Below are 6,009 nucleotides of genomic sequence, written 5' to 3' on the forward strand. Positions count from 1 at the left end.
GAATCAGTAATAAGTATAAGAATTCTGTTGTGGAAGTATGCAAATTGTGTCATGTCAAATAATATTTTTTACCCTTACTAGAGATGCTATAAAGAACATTGGCTAATTTAAAGTTTGAATAGTTCTAAAGGCACGCTAGGCAGGGAAGGTACTAGCTCTCACTCTAGAGTTCCCTCGATTCCCTCCACCTGGGGGCTAACATTCTCGTATCATAACCTAAAACAATAAACCAAGTTGGGGGCTTTAACCTGTCACTTTAATGTCCTCTAACTCTACACCCTTCAATGAATATTTCCCTATTTATTTGCACTCAATCATATGACCTACATTAAGAAAACTACTCAGAATCCATGGAGAAAACAAAACCACACTTTAGTTTAAAAGAAGAAATCATTGTCAAACCAACAACAAGTCTCGATTAAAACCAAAAGTAGTCTAAAACAAAAAGATAAAAAATTATCTCAAGTCCTCCACAAAACTCTTGAAGTTCCTTTGAATCTCTTCCCTTTTACAATCACTCAAAATAAAATAACAAAAAGGATAAAGTAAATAAAAAAAGTAGTTCCTAAAAATCTCTCTGAACTAACTCCTCGGAGAAGAACTTTCAAAACTTGAAAATATTTTCAGGACTCACACTTTTTCAGACCTTTTCAGGACTCTTTTCTAAGTCCTCTCTTCTTTCTTTTATAGTTTTCCAAGAGGTGCCTTGGGATCTCTTCAAAATATGTCTTGATTCGATGTATTTTCCCAAGAGACGCATCCTTTCATGATAATTTTCGTCCATGGTGGTTACAACTACCTATTAAGCCAATGGGTGCCTCAAAAACCTCTTTAAAATTTGTGAAAACTGATTTTACCCGTCTAATAACTACCACTGGCGCTTAAGCGCGGGGTCTCGGCGCTTAGGTGCGGCATTCTCTGTTTAACCGGCGCTTAGGGGCCATAAACTTTTTTCGGCGCTTAGGCGCCATAACTTTTTTGCACAAATTTTCACCTTTTTGCTCCAAATTTGATCTTTTTTCACTCCTTTAAGCATTTTTCCATTTTTACTTGTATCTGCAAGAAAAACACAAAAATACCTTCCATTAAAGCGCAATATCTCAAAAGTAACTAAAAACACTATATATTAAACACTATATATTTTAAGTGTATCAAGGAGCGACGACTAGCTTTTGGCAAAAGAGCGATGCTTCCAGGTCAAACGAGCGAGGGCACGAGCGTAAACGAGGAGGGCTTATTTTATCCGGAAACCGCAGGCAGTCGAATGTAAGATCGACACGCGAAATTCTGGGTTCCACCGCAATAGGAGGTAAAATAATGAAATTAAAGCAGCGACCCGGCCCATCCGAAACCTAATCCCTCCCAAGACGAGAAAAAGTGACTTTTTGTCCTTATAGAATCCCGCCAAAAGTCTTATGTCCCACTTTATGCCGCCGCCAGTCTAAAACAAGTAGATTCTGTCGAGCTGGTGCGTTCGACTCCTCCGGAGACAAAGAAATATTAATCATGGAATCATTAAATAATGTCAAGAAGCATAAATTTTTGCTTTAGTTTAGGCTTTGTTTTAAGGTCGCAATGCTTTGTTATGTTGGTTCTAGCTGGTTTTTGTTAGTTGTTTTATTTTATATTTAGTGTGTCGTTATTTTTGGTGTTATGTTGATGTTTAGGTTTGTTATTTTTATTAGGTTTGAGAATTATTATAGTGTTAGGCTATGTTTTTTTTTGTTTGTTTTATTTATGGTTTAGTGTTGTATTATTGTCATATTATTGTTATATTATTGAGGTTTTATGTGGTGTTATAGTTTAGTTTTTATAGTGTTACAGTGGTGTTATTGTTAGGGCTTAAGGTGTAGTGTTATCGTTTAAATTTTAGGGATTATTTGTCTTAGAGGAGTTATTATTGTATTGTTTCTGAATTATTGTTGTGTTATTGTCATGTTATTGAGGTGTTATGTGATGTCTAGGTTTAGTTTTTCTAGTGTTATAATGGTGTTATTGTTAGGGTTTAGGGTTTAGGGATTGTAATGTTTTAGTAATGTTATCTTTGTAATATTGTCATATTATTCTCATGTTATTTTCATGTTATTTAGTGTTATGTGAAGTTTATAGTTTAGTTTTTCTAGTGTTATAGTGGTGTTATTGTGAGGGCTTAGGGTGTACTGTTATTGTTTAGAGTTTATGGATTGTATTGTCCTAGTAGTGTTATTGTTGTATTATTTAGGTATTTTTGTCATGTTCGGTTGTGTTACTAGAGTTTTATGTGATGATATTGTTTAGTTTTTCTGGTGTTACAATGGTGTTATTATTTAGGGATTGTATTATTGTTGTGGTGTCCTATTGTGGTATTGTTGGCGTGTTATGGTGATATTTTTGTTTAATTTTTGTAGTGTTATGGTGATGTTATTGTATAGTTTTCGTAGTGTTATTGTGTTGTTATTGTTTGCATTATATCTATCTAACCATCTTTAAATTGGGGCGGTGATGTGCAGCGCAATGATCCAATCGCAGAGAGTTCTTCGCACCACTGTGCACAATGATCAAGAAGCATATGAAAGCTATTATGCCTATGCACATCATGTAGGCTTTTATGTTAGGAAGGATCATAACAGCTATTAGGCAAATTCAATAATAATTAAAAATAAAGATTTTATTTGTGGAAAGGCTGGCCCACAAGAAGGAGTCAAGCCTGACAGATACTGTGAAACTCAGAAAAGCTGACACGAGGACTGGATGTCAAGCCATGGTTAGATATGCCATCGATGTTGAAAGAAATTGGATTGTAAAGAATTTCATTGAAAGCCATAACCACCCTCTTGCCAATAGTGGTGATAAGCATCTTTTGCGTTGTAACAGAAAGATAAGTGAGTTAAATGTAGATTTGCTGAGATCAATGACAGAAGCATGGATTAGAGCAACAGATGCATATAACTTTATGGTTACGGAGGTTGGGGGTGGAGAACCTAGAATGGACGAAAAGAGATGCACACAATTTTATTCAAAACAAAAGAAGGAAAAGAATAGAGCAAGGAGATGTCAATGCTCTAATACAGTTGTTAATGGAGAGGCAAGTTGAGGATACCAAGTTTGCTTAGGATTTTGAAACTGACGAATGTGGCAGAGTCACAAGCTATTTTTGGAGCGATGTTATTAATGTGTAATATATTTACAACTTGGTGGGCAGCATCCTTATGCACAGTGTTGGGAAGAGAGTCGTATAATTTTCATTTTCTCAAATTCAGCTCCCCCACCAACAAAGTCCAATGACCGTTATGAACTATAGGAAATAATATAACTCATGCTTCCTTTATACAGTCCTTCGTGACATTTTTAAAAAAAGCAATGCTATCCAAATTCCTATGCATCTGCAAAATTTGTTACATTACATGGTGTTTACAATGAAACTATGAGCCATAAAAATATGGATAAATTAAACAATTGCATATTACCCAATATTGCGACGTTACAAAGAGGTAAGGCCTGTATAATTTGAGTGACCTGACAATTTTTTCACAAAATGTCAGCAAAAATATCAAAATGTTCGTTTCCAAACCACCCATTTCATAAAATTTCCTCGAGGTCGGCTTGATCAATTACCCTCCTAGAACCTTTATTTGCTAGAAGATCATGCCTGCATATTTAAGAAAGAAAGATTGTCACATTTGAATATAAAATGAAAACTGTTGTCAAAAGTTACTTACACCCCCATGTATGTAGCAATGCATTCATCGATAACTTCTTGCATCTTGCATGGTACTAATGATCTACAAGGATATTTTAGGTATGATGTCGTAATACGAGGCTGCAGAATAAAAAAAAATTATAAACTCTAACTAAAAAATTGAAATATAAAGGGGTTATTTTGTTTACCACTATCGCATGGCTCTCAACAATGGAATTGGTGCTCTAGCTAGTGATCACTATTGCATTGCTTTGCATTCCCTGGTTGATTAAAGGGGTGCCTAAACCACTGTGCTTCATCGCAATTTGTTTAAGATTTTCTTCAGCTTGAGCTGGAGTTGTCTCTGCCTCAAATGACAAAATATTTGACACTAATACTAATTGAGGTTCTTGAAAAAACGACTGTTCTAGATTTATTTCCGATTGTTGATCCTTTGGGTCTTCCGCAACATGACCCTGAAAAAAAAAATAGATGTTTTTAAACAAATTATTCGGTTAAATAACCGCTACACACTATAGAATGAGTTGTTTACCGTAAAGGGCACAATATTAAGAACAACATGTGTTGTTCGTTTAACTTCATCGGGTACATCCGACAATCATCGGGTACATCCTTGTGTTGGTTGACGCAACTTCAACATCATCGGGTACATCTGGAACCTATATTTAGTAAATCAACTTAGAAACTTACCTAAATAAAAATTTTTAAGAAATAAATTTACTTACTTGCACATGATCAAGCACCCTAAAGGCTTCATGAATCTGTGCTGCTGTCCGCCCATAAATTTTTGGCCACCTTAGCATTCGTGGTCTAGCCTCAGGTGCAGCAGGAGTAAAGTGAGTTGTGTGCTCGAATAACCAAAGCTGCAAATAACACATATTAAAAATCATTTTTTTATAAGGCTAAAAGAAACAAAAACAATTAGTGAATAAGGAAAATTTTTAATTGTGAAAAATATGAACTTACAGATAAAAGAAATACAAAACCACTTATGTAACCAAGTGACTGATTACTCTCTATTTTGATTGCAACAAAGATCATTTGATCAATCATATAATCACAGATAGCAGCATGCTAGTTAAACGAAGAGAAGGTCCGTAAGTTCTCTCCAAACGCATAAATAACTGCAGACACACCGAAATTGCTCGAGGGAAAGAATAAATTTGTCAGTAAAAGCTTAAGAAATAGTTTCTCAAAAGGAATGGAAGACTCTCCTGAAAACTTAGTCATACCTTCCTTTATTACTCTCAAATCTACATGAGATGACGAACTTTTCCTCCAACTAACAGATTCTCCCTTGTTGGGCATGCCTAACAAAAGCTCCACATCGTCGGCATGGAATTTTACCAACTTCCCACCCATCACAAAAGCTCTTCTTTCATTGTTCTAGAATCCCATGATATGTAGAGTCAACACATTATCTTGGGGGTAACGAGGCATGTTAAAAAACTGACTGACATTTACTTCTCTTAAAAAAATCATAGTTTCTTCGGGTATAATGTGTCTAACAGTATCGAGTGCACTCCTCACAGCGGAAGGAAGACACTTACAATTGAACGTTCTTGCATTTATATACCTACAAAAAAAAACATAATGAAATGTTAATTTATACATAACATTATCCATTCACACATTTTAAAATGACTCAATTGTCATTTTAACATGTGTTGTTGTCGGATTACATATGTGTTATGTGTTATTGATGTGTTATATGACTACAATACTTCAGTTATTGTTGTGTTATAGGTGAGTTATTATATATTACTGTTGTGTTATAATTGTGTTATTGTTGTGTTATAATTGTGTTATCAATGTGCTATGATTGTGTTATGCTTGTGTTACAACTATAACACAACAATAACACACAATAATATAATGATAACACATCTATACCACAATTCTAATAACATAACACAACAATAACACATAATAACACATCTATAATACCATTATAACATCATAACACAACAATAACATATAATATTACATCTATAACACACAATAACGTATCTATAACACAATAACACACAATAATACACAATAACACATTTATAACACACAATAACACAATTATAACATATTATAATACATCTATAACACATCTATAGCACATCTCTAAATAATATAACACAATAATAACACATCTATAACACAACAATAACACCAAATAACATGTCTATAACACACAATAATACAAAAAACACACAATAACATGACTATAACATGACTATAACACTGCTATAACAAGTCTATAACTTCAACTTTTTCACAAAAATATACAATGTAGTTAACTCAATGACTTCGAGAGCGCTAGCTTCTTCTTCCCTACA

This window comes from Phalaenopsis equestris, unplaced genomic scaffold, assembly GCF_001263595.1.
Source record: "Phalaenopsis equestris unplaced genomic scaffold, ASM126359v1 Scaffold233296, whole genome shotgun sequence".
In the NCBI taxonomy this organism is placed as follows: domain Eukaryota; kingdom Viridiplantae; phylum Streptophyta; class Magnoliopsida; order Asparagales; family Orchidaceae; genus Phalaenopsis; species Phalaenopsis equestris.